At 43.5% G+C, this 23,368-nt stretch overlaps 3 pseudogenes; 1 reads left to right on the forward strand and 2 right to left on the reverse strand.

Moving 5' to 3' along the window:
* The first annotated feature begins 7,399 nt into the window (after nt 1-7,399).
* LOC144370057 (microphthalmia-associated transcription factor pseudogene) lies at nt 7,400-9,504 on the forward strand (annotated as a pseudogene).
* Nucleotides 9,505-10,735: 1,231 nt separating this feature from the next.
* On the reverse strand, nt 10,736-14,158 carry LOC144370638 (thyroid receptor-interacting protein 11 pseudogene; annotated as a pseudogene).
* A 7,346-nt stretch (nt 14,159-21,504) lies between these two features.
* On the reverse strand, nt 21,505-22,875 carry LOC144370646 (testis-expressed protein 38 pseudogene; annotated as a pseudogene).
* Nucleotides 22,876-23,368: the final 493 nt, after the last annotated feature.

Consider the following 23,368-nt stretch of genomic DNA (forward strand, 5'->3'; position numbering starts at 1 on the left):
CTAATAATAGTCAATGCCATCAAGACCTATGAAGCACAGGTTGGCTTCTTTCTTTTCTGTGCTAGATATGGAGGCAGCCCTGGTGGTGGGAAATCCTAACATGGGCAGCTGAGACTGTAATCTCACCAGTGTGTGGGGGGAGTGGGGGCGGGGGGGCATGGTGTACTTTTTACACCCTGGTGGATAAGGGTTTACAAGGCAGGAGTGGAATAAGCAATTCAGTCTGGACTTCCAAAGTGACCTCCCTCCTCCCTGGGCAATCTTTATCCCAGACTTCTGTCCTGCCAGTTATAGAAGGTAAACCTAGTGAGGCGGGGTGGCCCTTGCCTGTCATTCCAACAGATGAGGAAGCTGAGGCAGGAAGATTACCCTAAGCAAATTAGTGAGACACTCTCAAAATTAAAGGGGGAAAAGAACCCCCAAAACCAGGGGCTGGGAATGTGGCTCAATGTTTAGGTACCCCTGTGTTCAGTCTTCAGTACCAATAAAAAAAGGAAAGAAAGGTAAACCCACAGAAACTCTGTCCATCTGGGAAAGCAGGTGAGCATGATGTGGGAGGGGCTCCTTTGCCAAAGCCAGCAGCTTGGTTTGTTGGATATTGTGCCCTAAAAGTTTGTAACTCAGAAGATTCATGCCACTGACATTTCTCTTTCTTCGATACACATAAAAAATTAGTTTATAATAGCTGGGGCTCAGTCATAGAACTCAAATTTTACTTTGTAGAAAAGGAGCAACATATTCAGAAAACAAATTAGGGAAGTAGATTTTACTTGATGATATTCTCTCTTAATATTAACTACTGTAATTCCAGATTTCCAATCCCTGGCCTTGGTTGTGTGGATAAAATGACTATATAACATTCATAGTACATAATTACTTAATAGCATAAAATACATTGAAGTATTTCTTTAAGTTTCAGAGAAAAATTATAGCAGAAAGTGAGTTAATAAATTTTTATTCATGAAAGAAGAAATTTTAATATACTCAATGCCCTAGGAACTAATAATAAAATGGCTCATTTTATTTAAGTTACTAAATAAATGTGGAATTAATGAGTTGAACAGAATATAACTTGGAATAAAAATAGAAACAAACACTTATATTTCCTACTGGATATAATGAAATCAATAACCCACTGATTATTAAAATCTGAGATTTGCATATTTTAAAATGTGATTTTTGGCCTTTAGAATATTTTTAGTTTCGAACAAAAGTTGCACAGAGTCAACATAGTTTCCAGATGCACAGCCTCCTTCCTCCTACATCTTACATCTTACACCTCTGTGGCTTATTGGTCAAAATCTCTCTGCTAATGTTGATGTGATTAGTAGCTAAAGTTTGTATTTAATCATGATTCATTAGAGTTACCCAATGCCCCCTTCCTGTTCTAGAATTCTCTCTAGGAAACACTGTGTTTCGTGTCCTGACTGCCCTGTGGACACAGCCTCTGCTCTAATCCGCTATGTCATATGCCTCCCTGTGCAAAAGGTGAGACAGGAGCCATGCAAACCCTGGACGACACTTCCTTTGCAGTGAATCCTGGGCTGGAGAAAGCAAACCAGGACTGAGATAAAAGGACTATATAACATTCATAGTACATAATTACTTAATAGCATAAAATACATTTGCAACTCAGAAGATTCTGAGACAAGACAAGCACTTGTCCTTGGGAGCTCCGACTCATCAACTGAATTTGGTTGCCAAAAAAATATCTTGAGGCAAAACTTGTGTCCTGACACTTTTGTTGGTTGGTTTGTAGAGTGTGATTCTCGGGCAGCAAGTGTGACGAAAAATCAGAAATGGAGCAGGAAGGAAGGAGGACCAGCAAGAGACCAAGTGGGGGTTGGTCAAGGGGACTCCAGCTTCAAGGGGCAGTTGACCACGGACGCACACAGCATCCTTTAATCGCTTCTCTAGAGTTCCTTTTGGGAAGAGTTTTCTTGACCCCTGGGACAGGTCCAGGATGACCAATGTGACCATGAGGCCTTCAGGGAAGACCTTGAACTAGGGCCTTCATGGGTCTCCCTCCAGGTTGACTTGCTACAGGGTGGAACTTGGACATCATGCTGAGGAAGCCTGAGGTGACAGATGTCAGATTTGAGGTCCTGGTGAAGGCAACTGGAGCTTCAGACACAGGGAACCACCAAGTGGGACTGCAGTTGGTGGAGGGGCGAAGACGCCTTGTGAGTTTGGTGGGGGACGTCTAGCCAGTCTAGTTCAAGACTGATGTTTCCATCTCAGGCTCACCTTTTAGACCAAGGCCTGTACACTTTTTTGCTGGCTGTTTTGCAAGGGCACCGTTGTGCCTTAATCTAAGGACAGATTCCTTCTGAAGAAAGCATCACTGTGCAGACATCTCTGGTACGTATAGAAAACTGAGAAGGCTGGGGAAGCATTAGGCAGTGTAGTCTTGGGGGGACAACCACAGCATGTGGGGTCCATTGCTGAGCAAAGACAGCCACAAGATGCACAGGCGTGTGACAGCACCTGCCCTGCCTTTCTTGTCTAGAATTAGGTGCACCAAAAGTTTTGCCCTTTTACAAGTGTCTGATTTCATTGGAAGACTTGCATCTCGTGGCTAGAGGTGAAACTTCTGATAAATATTGTCTATAAGAGGCTCCAGGGATCAGATTACTGATGGAAAAATGTCAAACCTGCAGGAAAAGGTAAACATACCATGAGATTCACTGTACTTCCCCAGTCTAACGTGCAATGCCCTCCCAACCACACTTCATACCCATGTCTGGAAGCTGAGGAGCCAGGGAGGGACACTGCTTCACCGAGAGCAGAAGCCACTACTTGGGATTCAGAGCCATGCCTGGGCCTTAATATCACTTCTTAGCTTTGTGAACTTGTTCGCTCTTCTTCTTCCCAATTCTCAATTGCTGCAGCTTTGTGAGGGAGATGACACTATCACTTTCTGTGTGGGACCCTGAGGGGGAACTGGAGATGCAGCACTTAGCACGTGAGAATTCCTCACTCGATAAAAGTGGAGACAAGCTGTGGTCCACGGGCTTAGCAGTCATCTTCAACTCATTTATTCAAAGGTATTTACTAGGTGCCTGATCTCTGGATCTGTTCTGGGTGTCACCTAATAAACAAAAGAGAAATGTTTCTATTCTCCCGTTGGTTATTTTCCACTAGGCGAGTCAGAGAACTAATGAAACCAAGAGAGCAAAGTCTTCCATTAGGCAGCAACAATGCAGAAAACTGAGACCAGGTGAGTGGTGGAGGCCATCTGGGGCTGGTCTGTTCAGGGACAAGTGAGAAGGCCGGGTACTACCACAGGGATGGAAAGGGGCACCAGTGACAGACTACAGAGTGGAGAGGGCATGCTGGGGACTGGCAGACTGGGCTTTGCATTGTGAGGACCTGAGTTTAATTCTGAATAGGATGAGAGCCCGATGGGTGTTCCCATGAGAGGAATGAGATCAGGTGTCCTGTATTTAAAGTCTTGTCTGGTTCCTGTGTGGACAGGAGAGTGGGGCTTCTCTGCAATAACTCGGGTGGCTGTGGTGGCCAGTAGTGAAGCCAGTGGGTAGGAGAGGCTGGCTCTCTGAGGAACTTTGGAGAAGGGCCCACAGGTGTACTTCTTGAATTTGCAGGTTTTTATTTCTCTTGGCAAACTTAGGATGTTTTCAGCCATTTCTGCAATTATCTCTGACCCGCTCCCTTTTCCTCCCGGAGCTCTGAGGACATTAGACATTCACACAGCCCCTGGGGCCCCGAGAGTGTGGTTATTTCTGGGTTCCTCTGTTAGCCTCTGCTTTTCTGGCTGTGTGGTGGGTGCTGTTCTCCTCCAGCCCACCCATTTGTCCTTCTGTCCCCCCCGCCACCATTCTACAATCTACCATCGAGTGCCCATCTGTGAGGTTTTTGTTGTTGCTACTGTGATTTCGCTTCTGAATTCCCATTTAATTCCTCGCTGTATCTCCTACTTCGGCTAAGACTGTTCCTTGGCCGAGGCTTCTTATTTGTCTGTGTTAACTGGAGCATGGTGGTAATTGCTCACGGGAACATTTGGATCAGAGCAGCTTTAAAATCTCAGTCCAACAGTCCAGCACCTCCTTTCTCTCTGCCTGGGCTCCTGCAGATTTCCTTTCTTCAGTTGGCTTTTGATCTTCCTGGTTCTTTTTCTGGCAAGTGATTTTCATTATGGCTTGTAATTTGGGGCATTAAGCTCAGAAGCCCTTTGTCTTGTCCACACGTCCTGTCCTAGGTGACTTTCTTTGACACACCTTGTGTGGAAAGAAGGGAATATTTCCTGGTGTCTGCCATGCAGAGGTGGATGTCCAGGACCCCAGCGAGGGAGTCCTATGGCTTCTCTTGTCCTCTGCTAGCACCTGAGGGGAGACCCACGACCCCAGATTGTCTCTGCTGACACCCGAGGAGGTCACATTTCAACTGTTTGGTGGGGGTTTGTGTCAGTCACCATTCTCTCCTTTTGACAAAATCCCTCAGAAAATTAACTTAAGGAGGAAAGATTTATTTTAGCTCATGGTTCCATAGTCACTTGGTCCCATTTCAGGGGTCCAGGGGGAGGAAGAATAACCATGGTGGGGACACATGTGACAGAATAGAGCTGCTCACCTCATGGCACTCAAGAAGGAGAGAGAGAGAGAAAGAGAGAGAGAGAGAGAGAGAGAGAGAGAATGAGAAAGAGTTAGGGGGGGACAATGCCAAGTTCCTACACATGTCAAGGCCACACCCCTAGTGACCTAATTACTTCAGCTAAACCCACCCTCTGAGGCTTCCCATGGCTCCCAATAATGCCACCAGTGAAAACTAAGCCCTCAACCCAGCAGCCCTTAGGAACATTCCAGATACAAACTCTAAAAGGGTTGGAGTCCCAGTTCCCCACAGGCCTTCACCACTGGGGTAAGGTGGCCCCATCACCATGGGCAGTAGTGGATTCTTCACTGCCCCCTAGGGCCTGAGTGGGCAGGCAGAGATGGGGAGAATATCTCATTACTGCTGGGGGGGGCTGCAGTCACCTCCTCCTGCGCAGTTCCCAGGGAGGCTTTAGGAAGGGATAGGGATGGTGGCTTGTTACCAGCCAGCAGGATGGAGGTCTCAGGACGGAAAACACCTGGCCTTCTCTGACCCCAGCACAATAGGGGTGTTGAGGCACCTCGCTACAGTCCTGTGAGCATGCAAGTAGGACCTGGGCACTGGGTCTGGGGGTCTGGCGTGGGCACATGATTTTACTTGGCTGTTGGATGGGCATGGAGTCCTCTGGTCTATGGTGTCTTCACACCAGGTCTGCTTTTCTAAGTGACCATGTTTATCAGGATGGTTTCCTTGTCCTCCCTGCCTCCCTCCTCTGCCTCCCTTTCCCTTTTCTTCCCTCCTTCCTTTCTCTGCCTGAGCTCATCGGGAATTCTCGTTTTCTGGCTCCTTCAGCTCCAAGATTAAGATAGAAAACAGAAAGGAGAGCCCAGGGGACTGACCACCACCTTTTCCCTTGGGTCCTGAGGTCCTTCCCAGGGGCCCTCTCTCATCTGTCAGGGCCTGCCCATTTTTGTCCATGGAATGTCTGTGGGCCACGGGGACAGGGAAGAAAGCCGCAGCTCTGTCCATTTGTTGAGAAGTGGAAGTATCCTCGTGTCATTGACCTGTTTACTCATGTTCATCCATGTCTCTAAGCCATCTCCAGTGAGTCCCCCAGAGGCTAGGTGAGGGGGCAGGGAGTGGAGCCTAGCACACAAGCCTTTCCTAGAGATGTGTCATGGTGACACTCTGGCCCCTTCCCTTCAGAGGTGACGACCCTGCTGGCAGTCTTCGGACCAGGGTTTGTGGTTAATTGGCTGGGGGTCGCCTTCCTCTTTCCATTTGTGCTGATCCTGTCACCACAAGAAACTGAGTGCTTCCTTTCTGTGCCCCTCTGGGCAGTACTTCTACTACGTTGGGACGGTGGGGTTTCCCTAATCGTCCATCTTCCATAATTGGCCACACCACCAGGACAGTACTGTTTATGGCAGCAATTACACAGCTGCTCCCAATTAAGGCTGCAGCCAGTGCTGCAGGGACCTGCTCTAGGATGGCGGCCCGACAGCCGGCTGTTCCTCAAGCTGCAGTCACTGCCGCCCTCCTCACCCCGGGTGCCAAGGGTGGCAAATCCCATGGCAGCCTGTCTGATCACCTCAGCTGGTCCTGAAGGGTCCCAGGCCAGGGAGGTCACGTTCTCCCTAGGGTCCAGACGGTGGGCACAGCAGAGTGAAGGGGGCACTCAGAGGCTCAGGGTGACCAGGATGCAGTGTGACATTGCTGCCATCAGGGAGAGGGGCTCCTCTTTCTCAATCCTTTCATTTTTAAGAGCAGAAACTGTGCTCTTTTCCCCCCACATTCTCTCCAGCATTTATTATCTTCATATCCTTGATGGCTGCCATTCTGACTGTTGTGAGATGAAAACTCAGTGTAGTTCTTTTTTTTTTCCATGTATTAGCTGGTCATTTGTATTTCCTCTTCCAAGAAATGACTGATTAATTCATTTTCCCATCTATTAACTGGGTTATTTGATGTTTTGGAGTTAAAGTTTTTGAGCTTATTCATATATTCTAGTAGCTAGCAAATATTTTCTCCCATTCTGTAGGTGTTCTCTTCACATTCCTCTTTCCTTAGCTATGCAGATTCTTTTTAACCTCATGCTTTTTAATTTGACAGCATCATTTCCTGAGCTTTAGGATTCCTATTGATCAGGTCACTACCTGTGCCTGTACGTAGGTAGTGATTGATCAATGGGAATCTATGGGAACCTGGGGCAGAACTCAGTTTTTGGAAAATGAGGTGTATCCCCCAAACTCCTGGATTGATGCAGGGATATTGAGGTGGAATGATGAGATCATGAGAGCTGTCACTGAATCACTTCATCCTATTTTGAATCAACAACTGAGTGGTAACTGTAGGTAGGTGGGAATTTGCTCCAGGAGGTGGTTCACTGGAGGTGTGCCCTGGAAGGGTGCAACTTCCCTGAAGCTTCCTACCCTGCCCCCTCTCTGTTTCCTAGCTGCCATGAGGAAAGCAGCTGTCCTCTGCCTTACTCTTTTGCCATGATGCTAGGCCTCACCTCAGGCCGAGAGCAATGGAGTTGACCAACTGTGAACTGAACCTCTAAATCATGAACCTAAAGTAAACTATTCTTCTTTTAAGTTGTTCTCATTAGGTATTTTGAAAAAGCTAACTAGCAGAGAAGGCTACAGAACAATATCCTTGATAAACAAATGTGCAAAAATCTTCAACAAAATAGAGAATAAATTCCATCAACATATTAAATAATACATAATGGTTAATTGCAGTTTAGCCTGGGTATATAAAATTTCAATATATGAAAAATAATGTGTCTACTAAAAATCTGAAGAAGTAAAACTACCTGGCCACATAAATTGATTCATAAATTACTTGACAAAATTCAATATCCATTCATAATAAAAACTCATAGAGGCCAACTTGGCCAGGTGGGCTGCGCAGAGCTCTGCAGGGCATGTCAGGACCAGCCACCACCTCCCTGGGCGCCCTGCTCTGCCCTGGCTCAGAGCATCGCTGCCCTCTGAAGCTGGAGCCATGCAGTGGGAATCTGGGATCATGCTGGATTTCGAAGTCAGGGAGGAGTTTCAGGAAGAGCCGAAAACCTACTAGGAACTCAAAAGTCAGCCCCTGAAGAGCAGCAGTTCTGTGGAGCATCCAGGGGCCTCCAAGCCTCTGGTAAACTCCTCCAGTATGACATCAGGCATCTTGCTAAGCCAGCAGCTCTGGCTTGTACAGATACAGGAGCAGGAGTGCAGAGAGCAGCAGCAAAAGCTGCAGGTGGCCCAGTTCCTGCAGCAGAGAGTGCCCGTGAGCCAGACACCAGCCATGAACATCAGCGCACCCACAACCCTTCTCTCTGCCACCCAGGTGCCCATGGAAGTCCTTAAGGTGCAGACCCACCTCGAAAACCCCACAAATACCACATACAGGAAGCGCAGCGGTAGCAGGTAAAACAGTACTTTTCTACCAATTTAGCAAATAAACATGCCAACCAAATCCTGAGCTTGCCATGTCCAAACCAGCCGGGCGACTGCGTCATGCCACCGGTGCTGGGAAGCAGCACGCCCAACAGCCCCATGGCCCTGCTCACGCTTAACTCCAACTGTGACAAAGAGCGGTTATATAAGTTTGAAGAGCAAAACAGGTAAAGAGCGAGTGCCCCAGAATGAATGCACACCATGGGCTTCATGCTGCAGATGGATGATGTCCTTGATGACATCATTAACCTGGAATCAAGTTATAATGAGGAAATCCTGGGCTTGATGGACCCCGCCTTGCAGATGGCAAACACAACACGTTATCTGTCTCTGGAAACTTGATCCACCTTTAAGGCAGCCAAGGCCTGCAACACCCCAGCCACCCCCCCACTCTCCCCTACCTCAGGATCAGAAATTCCTGTCCTGCCAATCTCCCCAACATCAAGCGGGAGCTCACAGAGTCGGAAGCGATAGCTCTGGCAAAGGAGAGGCAGGAGGACAATCACAACCTGATTGAACGAAGAAGATTAACATAAACGACCGCATTAATGAACTAGGTACTTTGATTCCCAAGTCAAATGATCCCAACTCGAGCTGGAACAAGGGAACCATCTTGAAGGCGTCCATGTACTACCTCCCGGAGCTGCAGCGAGAGCAGCAGCATGCCAAGGAGCTGGAGAGCCGGTGGAAGAAGCTGGAGCACGCCAACTGCTGCTCAGAATCCAGATGCAGGCCCAGGCTCACGGACTCTCCCTCATTCCATCCACGGGTCTCTGCTCCCCGGATCTGGTGAACCAGATCATCAAGCAAGAGCTGGTACTGGAGAACTGCAGTCAGAACCTCCTGCAGCACCAGGCAGACCTGGCGTGCACCAGCCTGGACCTTACAGATAGCACCCTGGCCTTCAGCAGCAGCCTAGGGCCCGCGGCCGAGGGCGTCCAGGCCTACAGCATCCCCGAGAAGATGGGGTCCAAGTTGGAAGAGATTCTGACGGAGGACACCCTCTCTCCTGCCCGGGTGACTGACCCACTCCTGTCCTCCGTGTCCCTGGGAGCCTCCATGGCCAGCAGCTGGAAGAGCAGCATGAGCATGGAGGAGGCCAAGCTGGCAAGTTAGATCACCTGCCCCCTGTTTCTTCACATGGCCCCCTTCCCTGACTAGGACTCGCAGCATTACCCTGGAGGGATTTTCTTGATAATTTTCCTTTAATATGATTTTTTCCATGCTTTATTGATAGCCCAGGATACATTTTATTTTTAGAATTTTGTGAAACGGACTTGTATATTCTATTTTGCAACTCCAAATGCCTCCAAAGTGCTGTACAGGGCGTGTGCAGTATCTGTGAACTGAGCTCCCTTAAACGCCCCCTCCCAGCCCAGAAGTGCCTGTAAGGGCAGCGTCTGTCCATCCTAATTCAGGGGAAACTTGATTTGAGGTTTTCATGCCTGTGACTTCCTTGGCAATTAAATGTAGAATTTAATTGAAAGAATGTAAAGCAACCCCCCCGCCCCCCCAAAAAATCATAATTTTATTAAATTAATAAATAAAAACAATTAATAAAATGAATTAATGAAATAAATTAAATTTGTAATTTAATTAATGAAATAAATTAAATTTGTAATTTAATTAATGAAATAAATTAAATTATTGAAATTAATTCATAATAAATTATAATTTGATTTATGTTAAATAATTTAATTTATATTAAATTTCATTTGAATCAATTTTAATAAAAATGTTAATGGTTTTAGAAATTACAGGTGTCACTGAAGCATTTGCTACATTATCTGCTTTCTCAATTCTCTGATATCACTTGAATTAAGCTAGAAACTTTTGATTTATCTTTTACATTAATTTACCAAAATAAGAAAGGATTTAATTGCCCCTTTGTTAACTTTTTCATCTTTCAAAACTTTGAAATGTTTTATTTCTCTATCCCACTTTTTTCTTGATCAAATGTTTTTAAAAATGTGTTTATAAGCATTACTGAAGGGCCCAGAGCAAAGTATGTAAACAGTCCAGATTATTTAATGATACATTCTTACAAATTAAAAAGGATGCATGTGATTATACTTTGGGTCTGACAAAAGCCATCTTCCTTCTGGACTTATTTAACATCTAGAAAACAAAATGAACATCAAATGATTTTTATACAATGAAGTAAAATGGATAGGTGTTATAGTATTTGCATTAAAAGAATCTTAGAATTTATCCACTAAACTTCCTGTTCAGGCCCTCCCACTGTAATTTTCTTTTAGTAGTTATACAGTGTTTTCTTTTATTCACTAAAGAATTCACAACTTTTTGCTACATCATATTTTGTTTTCAGCTAGCCCAAATTCTGAGGTATGTATCTTTTTCATAGGGGTTTCATATGGGTTGGATATTTCTTCTACTCTGTTATATAAATGTATCAATTTTATCTTAATATAATTGAATTTAACAAATATAATCCTAAGAAGGGGGGTTGGAGCTATAGTTATTATTGCTGTTGATTACCTGATAGCATCAGAACAAAATATCATATGAAAAAAGGGACTACAGTAAACAAAGAAAAATTTATTTTAAAACAGTGCTACAGCAAACAAACACACACTAAAAATGGGGAGGTGGAGACAAAATACCTGGTACTTCTATGGATCAACATTTTTTTTGTCCTTACAAATACACAACTTCTTTTTGTAAAGGCCACTTTATAAAAAGAAGAAAATGTTTATTTCTTCTTTAAAGTGCTAACTCATCTCTGGCTTGAGAATCACTTTGAATTGCTTTCAAAGGTCCTTTAGTACAACCCTGGAGCTATTGTCCGGCGACACTGGCAATGGTGTAAAGGTGGGCATGAAGTCTGTGATGGGATTCAAAAGGAGATTCTCAGGTCCACCAGGTCCAAGTCCAGCTAGGCTAATCAGTGGCACAGCCGCAGAACGCGGTGCCAAGAATGGATTCACAGCCTCTCTTCTACTAGCTCTGAATTCTGAGGCGTCTGTCCCACTTCTTGGTACATTTGCACGTTCCTTTCTCCTTCCTCTGGAGTCTAGAAACTTCATGGCATGAGCAGAAAGTTTTGGTGATGGAACAGATGAATGAAATTCTGTTTCCAGAAATTTGACAAAAAGTTCTGAAAAAGAACTATTAAGCCCAGGTTGCTCATATGGTGTCAAAGGTGTGTTGAGGACACATTGGGATTCTCCTGCAAGCCAACTCTTCATCCACTTAGTAACACCACCATCATCTCCATTCAACAACTGCTCCCTTTCCTCCTTTTGAATGCCCAAGATGCTTCCTATTAACCTTAACACTTTGGGACGCTGATTTTTCGGTGTCTGGAAATGCCCAATGAACAGGTTTCTCATTAAGGCTTTGTCCACTTTTCCTTCTGTACCATTTTCCAAGTTCATCAGTTTCTTTTGGGCATCGTCCAATATTTCACGTGGGAGCTCACTTTGTTCAATCTGTTCCTCCTCTGGATGGAACTGTTGTGTAAGTCTGGTTGCTGAATCCAACACATGGTTGGCTTTACCCAAGCGTTCCTGTAATAACAATGCCTCTCTTTCTAGATTTTCTGCCTTTTCCTTCCATTCAGTTGTATGTTGTCTTTCCTTTTGTAATTCAGTGGAATACATAGCTTTTTCTTCTTGTTGGGAATGCTCTAGAACCTTTTGCAGGTTAGTGAGTGACATGGCATACTGCTTTCCTTGTTCCTGGTAGAGCGAAAGCTGCAGTGTATTCTCATCCCTCTCTTGGGAGAGGAAGCACACCTGTTTCAGCAGGGACTCTACCTGCACACTGGCTTGATGACTTGCATTAGAAGAGGAGAGCAGCTTTTCCTCCAGTAGTGTGACTTTCTCTCTCAGGTTCCTCTCTCTCTTCTCTGCAGCTCAAATTTCCTGGGTGTAAGAATCTTCTGATTCTAGAAGATGGCTCCTCAGGCTTTGTACCTCTTGCTTTAAGTGTAATTCTTTGTCACATAAGTGTTGAACCTCTTGCTCTAAAGTCCGGTTTGCCGTTTGTTGGTGCTTTAGAGACAAGGTGACTTGGTCTCTCTCCTGCTGAATTAGGATGGTCTTCTCCTGCATGGATTCAAGTGCTTTTAAAAGCTGACTTAAGTCCCCAGCTTTGCCATCTTCTTTTTCTAAAAGTAACAGCTGCTCAAAGGCAAGAGCTTGCTCCTTCATGAAGTGGCACTTGTATTCTTGTTCTAGAAGGATCACAGAGAACTTCATGTTATTCTCTTGTAATGCTTGATACTCCATTTCCTTTTCTTGGGATGTTTCTATCATTTTTTCATTTTCACCTTTGAGTTGAGAAATGTCCATTTCTAAAATTAATATTTTCTCTTTTAGGTTTGTTATTGCTTGCCTCAATAACTCGTTTTCGTTCACTTTGTCAGTGAGCTTTTCATTTGAAGAAAGTACCTGATCACTTTTGGCTTGGATGAAGAGGTCTTTTTCCTTCAGTAAAGTTTTTAACACATCTTGTTTTTCCTTGAGCTCTTTAATTTCAGAATCCATTTCTTCATGTCCTTTGTTTTCTCTCTCTGTGGCGGCAACAATTCCATCAGACAACCTGTGGTTATTTTCCTGGAGCATCCTAATGGTGGCCATTTTTTCTTGCAGTGATTGTCTCAGCTCTTGGACCTCTGCTGACTGGGAGGTACGTGATGACACAGCCAAGAGCTGGGGTGGAATCATATCAAGTTTTCTTTAATAAATTTTTGCCTGAAGAGCTTGTATCTCCATGCCTTCCTGCTGAATAGCTTGAGTGAGTTTACCAACTTGAAGTGAGTTTACCAAATGCTGATTAATCTGGTTGGTTAAAGATCTATTCTTTTCATTTACAAGTTGCATTTCAAGTTCTCATTCTTGGATTCCTTTCACTCCTTTTTCAGTTTCATAGTTGTGTTTTTCACTTCCGTTTTCTATATGAAGATTTTTGACTTTTGTTTTTTGAAAACTATCAGAATTGTCTGCTGGAGTGTTGTGTGTGTGTTCCTGCAACTGGGCTTTTATTTGTTAACTGGTTTTCTGCAATTCTTAATTTCCTCATCTTTCTGCTCTATCACAGCAGGCTTCAATTGACTACATTCCAGCTTCAAGTTTTCACACTGTTCCATTATTTGTTGCTTTTGCACACTGAGCTGCTCTTTTTCTCTCTTCAAGACCTCTATATCATTTTGTAACCAAAGATAATTGTTTATTTATGTCTTTTAGTTGATCCTCAAGTTGTTCTATCTTCCTGGCAGAGTCTAGTTTTTCAGTTTGTAGAACCTGAATAGTTTTTTTCAAGTCACAGATTATAGACTCATCAGTTACTGTTACTCCAGAGTCATCTTGTTGTAACTGATTTTCAAGTTTTTTAATTATTTCTTCAGAGTCATTTAGTTCCTCTTGATACCGGCGACTCATCTCTGCCAGTTTCTGTTGATGTACATTCTGAAAAACTGCAATTTCATCTTTATGATTATCAAGGTCTTGATTTTGGTTTTGTTCAAGTTGCTTAATAGTATTTTGTAGTTTGCAAATTTCACTTTGATCAGAATTATGTGTTGCCTGTACCTGAGCTTTAGCGCTCCAACTTCCAATTCAAGTCTTGAAACTTCAATTGAAAGTCTCTTAATTTATTGTTGTGCTGAAATGATGTCACTGAAGCCCATGTCATCACCAGGAAAAGCTGAACAATGACTGATCTCATGACCAAATGAAGACGGGGCAGTGGTTGATGGTACACCACCAGCTCCTGAATGTAGTGCTTGGGCAGCTGACTTCAACTGCAACAACTCATCCTCTAGTACAAACTGCCTTGCTTTCAGTTGCCTGATTTCTACTTCTTTCTCTTCCAGTTCATTTCTGTAATTTGCAGATTGATGTTGGATCTGTAGCTCGGATGCTGCATACCTTTCTTCCAGATCAGTACAATAGTTTTTAAGTCTTTCATTGTCATATCTGATCATCCATTTGGTATCTTCAATGTTCTTTCTCCAATAACTAGGTAAAACTGCTTCTACATCCTCGAAATCATCTAGAACCATGTCCTTGGTGACATTCAACATATGGCCGGTGAGGGAAGCCAAGCTGTTCCCCACATGACCCAAAGTGTGGCCCAAGCTGGAACCTAGGCCTCTAAACCAGGATGACATCTCCACAATTTCAGTGAGCCATCAGACCCACTCTGAAAACCACCTCTGTCTCTATCCACCTCTGAAAGCCACCTCTGTCTCTAACCACCTTTGAAAACCACCTCCTTCTCTATCCACCCCTGAAAACCACCTCTGTCTCTATCCACCTCTGAAAAACCACCTCTGTCTCTAACCACCTTTGAAAACCACCTCCTTCTCTATGCACCCCTGAAAACCACCTCTGTCTCTATCCACCTCTGAAAACCACCTCTGTCTCTATCCACCTCTGCTCTGAAACTCCTGGAATGCTGGGGGGGGGGTCAATTATGACCCAAGCACTCAGATTCCACAAAGGGCGGGGCTGCAGGGCTCTTGCCAACCATTGTTATCTGCCTAGAAATACAGAGGCCTGGCCTGGGCTTGCACCAGGGACTTGTCACCAGTGGCCTAGGCAACCCTGTGGTACCTGAACCTCCTTCTCATCACTTTTCACCCTTGGGCTTGGGTGACGTCTAGTTCAATGTTAGCAACTTGACACAGTTGGCGGGCTGCCCCTACCACCTGGGCGCTGGCTGTCCTACATCACCCCTACATCATTCTTAATGATAATAAACTTAAAACTTTTCCATTAAGATCAGGAAAAATCAAGAGTATCCTCCCCTATTACTTCTTTTTAACATCTTGCTGAGTTCCTAGCTAATATCTTAAGTCAAGAAAATGAAATTAAAGACATAGAGGAATGGAAAGAAAGATAAACATGCTAGTAAGGTGTCTTCTACTTAGGGATCATCTTATAATTTTTACCTTATTCTATGTTGGTAATTAATATCTTTACAGCAAAAGGAAGGTTACATTCAACTTCTTCAGGTGTCAAATAAGTTTTGACCCCTTTCTAACATGTTGAGCTCCTATAACTTGATATGTGAGGAAGGTGTCAAAACTGATATATATAGTTTTAGATGGACACAATACCTTTATTTTTTTATTCATTGCTAAAGATTGAATGCAGTGCTTCATGTATACCAGGTGAGCTCTATACAACTGAGCCCTAGCCGCAAACCCAAAACTGATTTTTTTAATGGGTTGGGAGTATATCTCAGTGGTAGAGCACTTGCCTACTAGGTAAGCAGTCCGGGGTTTACTCTCCAACACCAAAAAAGATAAATTTTATTATTGATTTTAGGATCACCAAGAAGATGGCTAGGAAGCTGGCTCCAGGCCGAGCCACACAGGAGCCAGGCATCATCTTGACTTGGTTGTGGCTCTCAGCAAATAATTACAAACCTCTTTTAGGAAAAGACATGTATACCTGCATCAGTATCTTAAGAATTGAAACTAGGAGGCTAGCTTAAGAAGAATAATCACAAATGCCAGATTTGAAGTTGTCTTCTTTGAGGTGTGAGGACTCTTGAACTTCCCAGGTGCTTAAGAAACACCCGGTGCCAGAATCTTTGTGACAGATTATCATTTGCAAGGTCCTTGTTGATGAGTGATGTGGAACGCTCTAGCAGAATCACTATTTTTTGTTGGGAGGAAAGGCAGTTTGCCATTTGAGAACTGCAGGATAAGTGTAGGAAGGTGTTTGTGACATCTTGTTTTAAAAATGTCTTTTCCTCCTGGAAAGAGGAACTATGAGCTTAGGGGGAAAGACCGAGAAGAAATGTTGGGTGTAGATCTGTAATTGAAATTTTAAAAAGGGGTCAGGGTTTGCCCTTCCCCATGAGTGCAAGTGTTCTTAAAAGTTTTCAGAGTGCTTTAGGAATTTTCAAAGCAAGGTCAGTGAGCCCTGTATACTCTTAAGTGTCTCTCAGCCATCACTGCATACAAGGGTAGAAAAGAGAATAGTCACTTTAGTGTAATTCTTTGTGGGATGTATGCCATGTGGGCCATGTATGCCAACAGGAACCACAATGATGGTCTCTTGGTCAGCAAAGGCAGATGGAAAAAGTGCCATAGGCTTATTCCTGGTTCACATGTACATCTTGCTGAGCTGTGCTACCTGACAGGTAATGGTGACTGATGTCGTCTCTGTAGAAGACAACTCTGTCTTTAAAAGTTAGATTTAGCTGCTGTCATGGAGTGCATCTATAATCACAGCTACACAGGCCAAGGCAAATTTGATGACAAATTTGAGGCCAGTTGAGGCACATTAGTGAAGCCCTGCCTAAACAAAGGGGAGGGGCAAGGATGTAGCTCAGTGATAGAGCCCCTTCCCAGTTTAGTCTCTGAATATTAATATCAAAAAGTATAAGTCACTATTTAATCATGATTTAGAAATAGTGTTTTTGCAGAAGTCTATGACCCAGAATTGTAACACCTAAGTTGGTTGGGTGGGGCTCCACCACTCTCACTACCATAGTTTTCTCTAATATAAATGTATCCTTGCTTGTGTAGCCATATTTTTAACTTTTTACAAAATGGTCTAATGGATGCAATGTGTAAAGACTGTAGAATGATGAGGTCTGGTCTAAAGGCATGAGACAGTCCCATGAGAAGGATGACAGTACTGAAGGAGTTTGTCAAGTCAAGACTCTAGTAAGTACTATTTTTCTGACTGTGCTTGTGCCTGCTTGGTGTGTGCACAGAGGTTGAGCTCTGTGTATATCCCTTAGCATCTTAGATTCTTCTATTAAAAAATGCCTATGGCTAATGTTTAGAACTTTTTGTTGTTGTTGTTTTTGTACCAGGGTTGAAATCTGGGGCAATCAACCACTGAGCCACATTCCCAGCTCTACTTTGTGTTTTAGTTAGAGACAAGAGTACCACTGAGTTGCTAAGCCCTTTGCCATTGCTGAGGCTTGCTTTGAACATGGGATCCTCCTGCCTCGGCCCCTCTAGCTGCTGGGATTACAGGCATGTGCCACTGCACCTGGCTGAGAAAATGGTTTTCTTTTGGGGAGGAGAGTGAGCAATTCCAGGTTTTCTGATTCTGTAATGTTAGGAGATGCAGGAATAATGAACGAGAGATGCTTTTGCCTGAACAAATGTGAATCCAGGGACAAGATTATTTCAGAGTTCTATATTGTTACCAGGGTTAAGGTCCAGCTTCTTGCCCCACAACTGACCAGTCAACTGACAACTAAGTAGTTGAGGCAAAGAAAGTGATTGTATTTAAAAAGTGGTTCAGTGAGAAGAAAGAGGGATTCTGTATCCAAATCCCTACCTCTTAGGAAGCTGATCTCAGGGGGCTTATGTTAGTGATTCATGGATGTTTCCAGATGGGCAGGTGTTCTGCAGAGGGAAGGCTGGATAATGGCATTCATGTCATGATATTTTCTAATTTCTTAAATTTCAACAATAAAGATCATGATTTTTTTTTATATTATGGACTAAGTGCATATTATACAATGATAGGGAAAGATAATTCTTCCCAGACGCTCTTGCTGAGCTGCTAGCTTAAATCCCTGTAATGAGGGAGAACATCCTTCCTCAGTAACATACTGTAAACTGCCAGCAGGGAACACAGAGCATCCTTCCTCAGCTAGCTTCTCCCATCATGAAGAGAAACACATCCACTAGTGAATTTCAGTATTTCAACACTGAGGACAGGCAGTAATTTATTCAAGGAAAATAGTCCTGATTTGCAAATATCTAATTGTCATTGATTATTTTCCTTGGATTGATCACAAAAGGAATGTTAATTTTCAGATCCCAGAATGCACAAAGAGAACTTAAAATACTAATGTTTTAGGTTTGACCTAGATTTTCTTAGGAGGAACTTTGAAAGAAGTAAGACTCTTCCAACATTACAAATCAGTAAGATGGATTTTGAAGATATTCATGTCATTGTGGGGTCAAATAAAGAGGAATGCACAAAGGAACCCATGCAGTCATGTTTATAGCTATGACTGTTGCTCTTTTCAGTATCCCTGTTTTTTTTTCCTTTGAGACAACAGGCAAACACTGAATCAGAATGTATGAAGAGCACTTTGCTATAGGGAGCTATGTCATCTCTTTATCTAACATTGTAGACATTTGCTCATGGCAATTGGAAGACTGATCTCCCAATTGTATTCCTAAGGATCAAATACATAGAATCAAAATGATGCAGAGGAACCTATGTTAAAAGGAAAGTCTAAAGTTTTAACAGTATCAGAGCAAAGAAGGATTAATGAATCAGGCAGCACTGAGAACCAGAAGAGGTTCAGGGTTTCATGGCAGCAGTGTGGGCAGTGAGCTTCCATAGGCTGATGTAGAAGTAGAATGAAAAAAAAAAATATTTGACTAGAGTCAAAAGACCCTACATAGGTGTTGGTTGGCAGTTTCTGTAAATTGGTAAATTTCCTAGTTTCATTTTACTAAAAACTTAAACTGTTTCCTAGTTTTCGTGTAACATTTTTACATTAATTCTCCATGTACCTGTAGAGGAAGCTGAAGCCCTGGAATCATCTCAGTCTAATGGACTCTCAACGAAAACTTCATATCACCCAAGATAGAATCCAAGTTCCAATCCACTCATTGTTAAGACTAGAATTATGAGATTTCAGAAGAAAATAGCACCAATATACACTGTAAATGCCCTTGGATAATGTTGATCTTGAAAAAGCAGTAATTTATGTCTTGTGATTCTTTTTCAGTTTGAGGCTGATCCACTAGCAGATTGTTTAAGAGGATCAACAATTACATCCTTACTTAGAGTGATGTCACTAAATGACTGGATGTTTCTTTATACTAGGAGCTGTGTTGAAATAGTGAGTCATGACTATGGGAAAAGCAACTATGTAAGTACAGTGGCAATTTTAAGTTTCCAATTTAAAAATCCATAAATAATCAATTATTTTATTTTACCCAGCCTAGTCCTTGTGTTGAGCTATAGTCAAGCATCAACTGCCACATTCTCAGCTCTCTGAGAAAGATTGGGTAGTGATCTGAGTTTGGATTTCATTTGCAATCCTTTAGCTCTTCTGTGTGGCAGCTCCTACTTCTTCTTTCTTTAGTTTCCCAAAGCATTGCTTTCTGATTATATATATATATATATATATATATATATATATATATATATATATATATATATATATATATATATATATAAAATCTGGAATTATAATGTTTACTTAAAGAGCTTCTTCATTATTCAGAGAGGTACCAGGTCCTGTAGAATTCCCAGAGGAATAAAGTGCCTGGCTTCAAGATGCTGCAATGTACCTGGCACCCAGGAGTGGGTCTGAGGCAACAAAGCTGAGGAGTGGGCACCCTTCCTCTGCTGCTGGCTGTTTTGCATTCTATAGCAGTTTCCTTTCTTTGCATTGCTGCACATAACCCCTCCTCCCCCCTGTGCTAGTGCTGCTGGTCACAGTGGAGAATTTTGACTCCCATGGGATCAGTGTCCTGTCAAGTAGTTTTCATTGACAGCTTTTTATTTGCTGTGCATCTCATTGGCTTGCTTACCATCACCAACTAGATTTTCTTTCTATCATATCCAAACCAGAACATATTTGGGTATTCTGAGATTTTACAGAACATGTATTTTTTGTTACATGAACCTAACCTAACTTGTATTCTTATATGAAATAATGCAAGTCTACTTTTGTTCTAGTGCAGCTGTTTTTGTCACACATAAGCCATTTTGGTTCATTTTACAGGGTGAATTCCAATTTTTTTTAAAAAACTCAGTTTGAGCTTCATTTTATATCAGTGCTAGCCATTTCAATTTATCTGAATAAAACATTTTGGTTTTTTTGGTCACTGTGTGTTACAAAGCCTCCCCCCACTCCCTTGATTTTTAGGAGAAAGCAAATCTTCTTTGATTTATGTTCATGGCTTCTGTCCCCCTTTGAAAGCAGGGGCTAACTGATCATTGACACAAATTAATGTCCTAGAATGTACCTTCAGAATTAGAGTCTTGGGTGTGAAGCAGTGAAGACTATATGTCAGGGGCTTTAGGTCTCTGCAGAGTTGAAGGGGGCAAGGTGACCAGGGGGCAAGGTGATGGAGAAGTGAACCTCTGCCCTTGTTCTTCCAGAGAAGATTTGCGTAGTCCTGTTTTGTATTTTGAGATACAATATAAGATCATGTTTATACAAGGAAGAAATGGTTCCACTTAACTTTAAAAAATAAAAATTGCTTAAAATATATTGCTAGAGGTCATGTGGATAGAAATCAGGCTTTCTTTGCAGTTGCTGGATCTAAGCCCTTCAGCCCACACACAGGGGGTAAAAAAGAAAAAAATTGGCTACATGTTTACTAACTTCTGAGAATCACAAACACACACACCACACACCCCAAAATAGGCAAAAACAGACACTTCTCTCAGGGACGTGTACATTTAAAGTTTAGATGAAATATGGTAAGTGGTTTTGCTCATTTTCAAAGTAAATGGGAAAAATTTGTGTGACAGAATCAGGCTTTCAGGCTTTCTTTTCTTTAAACTGGGGCCAAATATCTGATAATTATCTTTGTGTCTCCTTTTTGGACCTTATTCAGAAAGTATAAAAATTATTTATATTCCCATGTAGAAGAATGACAAAAAGTTGGGACTCAACTTTTGTGCAGCTGTGGGTATCTTAAGATAGTGCTTTGGATGTGTTACTCCATATAATATTAGGTGGTTACCACCGGCCCTTTCAGTAAGCAAATCTGTAGACCAAGCTGATGACACTCCATACACAGTGAAGCATTCATTCACCGAGGATGTTTTAAGAAGACATGATTAGGGAAGGGATATCATGGGGTGGAAAGACCAGGAATTGTAATGCCAGGCAGACGTACATGGGAGAAGAGGATCAGCAAAAATAACAACAAAAAAAGAAATGGCATATTCCCTTGGAACCTGTCTCCTCATCAGAAAAAGAAAAATCATAATAACCATTTTGCAGTGTTGTTCTGTTAGAAATAATGTAGAGAAACAACCAGCTAAGAATCGATACATCATAGACATCGCCCAGTCAGCACATAGTGTGGTGTGGTTCACTGACCTCATGATGACTTGCTTGGCCAGTGGCATAGCCACTGTGGACGGCTGTAGCTGTGTGCCATTGGCAATTGTTACTCTTGTGGCAATTTGACTTCCCATCCTGCAGAAGAGCAGTGCCTTTGGGGACCTAGCCCAGGGTCTTGAACACATTGAATACTTGATGGAGGGAATTGAGCTCATCCACAAGTATTGGCTCAATGTGTCTCTTCAGAGCCCAGCCTCCAGTTCTCACTGTATTGGTGAGACTTGTGCCACCATCACACTGGGGAAGGACATTGCTTTCCTACTGTCAAATGAGACACAAATGACTCTGACTTTTCAAAAAACTTTACTATGTAACATCTATATGGGTTATGACCTGTGTATCAGGAACACAGTCTTGACTTTGACTCCTTTTTATAATACCTGGCCCCTGAATCTCTCACGTTCAGTGACAGGAGGCTTCGACACTGAAGTAAAAGTCTACACATTGGTCAGTTCACCCCTCTGGCCAGTGTGGGAAGGGAATAGAAGTGGACCTTCCTTTTAGGAGCCGTGAGAAAGGGGTAGGAGGCAGAGTGGGACAGCATGGGAGGAAAGTTCAGGGTATGGAGGGGAGGGGCAGAGGGGATCTCTGGAAAGTCACTGGGGAAGGGCGATGGGGTCTGGCGCTCTGGCATCCCCTTAGGTGAGGGCTGCTGTGGGACCACCAGAGCAGGTTGGAGGGTAACAGGGGCTTCTGCCTCAGGGCTGCTGTCTCTGAAGGCATGACACCTGTCTTCACGGGGGTGCGGCTCTGAAGGAAGATCCGGAATTTGGAGTTGAATGTCAGTATTGTCAACAGCCCGGGGAGGGTCTATTCTGATGGCAGCAGTCATGCCATATCTGCGTCGTTTGTTGACCCAGTACAGCAGTGGGCTGTAACTGAAGGTGGCAGCTTTCATCACCTCCACCCACTGCTGGGCACGCTGTCTCCTCCGCAGGTTCTTCCTCCAGTGGAGTAAGAGGATGCAGCCACTAGTTATCACGGTGCAGAGCCCCAACAATCCGAAGTACCATGGGACCCACGCTGAAGCAGTAAAAAAAAGAAAAAAAGAAAAACAAAACAAAAGAAAAGAAAAGAGGCAAGCTGACTGACAGCTCTAGTTTGGGACCTGAACTGTGTCTCATTCCTCTCCTGGATTTGGCTCATTCATCCTCTCATTCCTTCCCACCCTTCTCAAAGACATGCCTAATAATTTCCTGATTCAGTCAAAGCTATATTTGCAGGGCACATAAGAGACCCCATTAGCCTTTTTCAGATAAGGAACTTTAGGTGTAGAGGGGCCAGACCTGCCCAGACTCCAGTCAGGCCTTCTGGCTCCAGTCCAGGACCCATGCAGTCATTCAGACCAAGAAGCTTCACTAAGGGCAAGGACCTCAATTGTATCTTTTCTGCTTGGGCAGAACATGGTCTCTGCCTTCCAGGAGTCCTTAGTTTCCTAGAGGAGTCTGTCTCTTAACTAAATAGCACTCCATTCAGGCAGCCACCACCCCATCCATGCAAAGGGTCTTCCCTGAAAGTTTGTGGCTCACACTCAAAAGGACTGGGTGTACTTACGGCCAGGGAGGCCCAGGTCCTCCTTTTGCGAATCCATCAGGTTCACTCTGGTTACCAGGCCTATAGCTCTGCAAAGAGTGAACTGACCCACTACTCTCCCCACCAATGGGAGTCCCTAGAAGGCCCCAGTCCCATTGTTCTCTAAAGATGACATCACCGGGTTCTGAGCATCAGCAATTCTTGGGCTGGTGCTTGTAGAGTAGTTGGCAGTTGATGGAATAAGGGACTCCATCTTATGACATCTCCTGAGCATGTTGTTTTCCATGAACGACTGGTCCACCATAGAATTGTCTGTTCCCAACTTTGTGTGGTGAACTCACAGGCAGCTCTCAGGAAAGGGTTCTTACACCCTCAGAAGCTTCTACTTGTGTTTTCAGTTGTTAGGGAGCCATTTTCCAGTGGGGAGTGAAGCAGGGAGTGAAGCAGTGTGCATTGGACATCCCTACCCTGGAGAAGTGTCTTACCTAGTTGTAAGGGAACAAAATGGCTTAGAAGAACCATGTGGTCCAAACCTCCTCCTTTGGCTCCTACCATCTCTGTTTTGTTTCTTCAACAAGTGTTTCTTGGGCATCATCAGGTCCTGTGGGATCTCCCCTGTATGTGATCCTGCTTCTCTTTCCAGCTCCATCTCCCTTCCCACCCATCATATACCTTTCTGCCCTGGACATGCCAGATTCCCACAGACCCTGCTTATTCCCCTCTGGACTTTTTGCTCCCTCACTCAGGAGTGTCGCTTACCACATTTCCACCACTGAACA

Source organism: Ictidomys tridecemlineatus, chromosome 2 (assembly GCF_052094955.1).
Source record: "Ictidomys tridecemlineatus isolate mIctTri1 chromosome 2, mIctTri1.hap1, whole genome shotgun sequence".
Classification (NCBI taxonomy): Eukaryota; Metazoa; Chordata; class Mammalia; order Rodentia; family Sciuridae; genus Ictidomys; species Ictidomys tridecemlineatus.